The following is a 2,414-nucleotide window of genomic DNA, read 5'->3' as shown; positions in this document are numbered from 1 at the left end:
TAAGAATAATGGAAGGCACTAGTAATATACAGCGCATTTGGCCTCAGTTGTTTTATAGGCTTCATTAATGATGGGATTTACCCATGGTGATATGAACAAAGGCATTTGGAGATAAGTTGTGTGTGATATACTCATGCTATTCTTTTAACTTCTTTCAGTGAACAACTGAATTTGAGAGAAGATACGGAACAGTACACCTAGGAGGTCCAGGTGACTTATATACCAGTATCTACGTTGTTCATTTTAAAACACTATTCCTTTACACTTTGGTTTTCGTTTGCAGTAGCATTAGTCGTTATAATAAGGTCCTGAAGAAAGCAAGGCTACTTGGCCACTATTTGCTGAAACATGTTGACCACGTCTCACTACTAGACAGTTTATAAATTTTTCGCTGTCTTGGCTATTTTTAATATTGGCACTGGAAACTGTATCCAATTAAAATTAATCTTTTGCTTCCTAAACCAATTTTACTCACTTTTTCCTTACCCCTTGGTATCACATTGTTCTTTGCACTGCACTTTTTCAATTGACCCCATCATTAACATCACTCTGATATAATTAGATTCTTTCAACAGCAAATGACCTCACCCTGCCTACAGGAAGGACCGTGCACTATCTACTAGGCCCCTTCCTGATAGAAATCAGACCAGGTGATGTGTTGGTCTTCAGAACCCCAAATGATGAAGGGCGGTTCCGAGTGGTGACTGATGGGCGTTAGAGACTAGACACTGATCTGGCTCTTGTTTGTTTCACAAAGAAGATTTGTTATATGGCTAGTGGTAATAGCTCTCAACCGTTATCCAAACATTCCTTTGCTATTCTCTTGACGCTCTGGTACCTTTGTTGTAGCGAATGTTCAATAGGGCGTGTACTCAGAGCTGGTCATAAAATTAGCCCTAGGGTCCCTCGTAATTGTATGTGTTATAATTCCCTTAGAAAAGCAATCAATCAGAATTAAAGCAAACAGTTCCTTCCCAGATTGATAAATAAACAGACCAATAATATCAATACCCAACTTTCTCTAAGGCCATTAGCATAGTCAATAGGAGAAACCTCAACTAAAAGAGCTTTAACACATTTATCACACAAAGTACACCGAGAACAATTTCTAACCCACTTATCCACCATACTATCAAGACTAGGTCACCAATAAAATTCCCTAATTCTCCTTTTAGTAGTTGGCATACCCATGTGACCTTCATGAGCTAATTTACAAATAAGTTCTCTAAGATTCAATGGAGGTACTATTTTGTCAGCTCTTAAAACATGTCCAGACTTATCATAAGTTCATCTTTAACTTTAAAAAATGATGCCAATTCACCAGTTAATTTCCTTTCTTCAGGCCAACCATTCCTCAAAAATTGTTTAACTTGCCTTAAATCATCATCTTGATTCATAGCCTCAATCCAAACAGCTTCTGAAATTACTGTAGAACCCTCTTGACCTGAAATTAAAATCACATCATCAACAGTGTAAGCTATATCACACTCATCACCGCTAATTGAATCCAAACAATTACTCAAAGGAAAACGTGACATGCAATCGGCATGTACATTAGACCGACCAGGAACATATATCACTTCACAACAAAATTCTTGTAATTTAGTAGCAATCTTGCTAAACGAGCCATTAGCATTCTTCCCCCTCCAGCAGACAACATGCTAACTAAAGGCTTATGATCCGTCCTCAAAGAAAACTTAGTTCCCCACAAAAACTGACGGAAATGTTGTTCTGCCCATGTACAAGCAAGTAATTCCTTTTCAATAGTTGAATAATTAAATTCAGCATTACGAAGAGTTCTAGAAGCAAAAAATACTACAAATTCACCTTCTTTGTATTTCTGCATTAAAACAGCACCCAGTCCAACATTGCTAGCATCCACACAAACTATGCATTCTTTACCCACAGAATACGGCTTCAGAAATGGAGCATCAACAAATTTTTTTTGTTTTGAGAATATTAAAGGATTCTTGTTGAGCCTTATCCATGAATTTAGCATTTTTTTTTCAACAACAATCCTAAAGGATGAACAATTGTAGAATAATTTTGCACAAATTTACCATAAATTTCTGTAAGACCTAAAAAGGATAATAATTGTTCCTTGGAAGTAGGAATAGGTGCATTGGTGATACTTTGTACATGGTTAATTTTAGGGTTGTTACCTTCTTTGGAAATTTCATGACCTAAATATTCTACTTTATCCTGTCTAAATTTAAATGTTGATAACTTCAATGTCAAACCTTTCATCTGAACGTTATGTAAAACTGAATTTAAATTCTCATCATGTTCTTTACAATCTTTCCCAAAAATTAGGATATCATCTTGGAAAGCTATTACTCCTTTACAATCCGTTAACAATTCCTTCATCAAGCGTTGAAAAACTGAAGCTGCACTCGCCATTCCAAAAGGCATAC

This window comes from Lissotriton vulgaris, chromosome 8 (genome assembly GCF_964263255.1).
Source record: "Lissotriton vulgaris chromosome 8, aLisVul1.2, whole genome shotgun sequence".
In the NCBI taxonomy this organism is placed as follows: Eukaryota; Metazoa; Chordata; class Amphibia; order Caudata; family Salamandridae; genus Lissotriton; species Lissotriton vulgaris.
The sequence above is the reverse complement of the archived record's forward strand: the minus strand, read 5'-3'. Positions refer to the sequence as shown.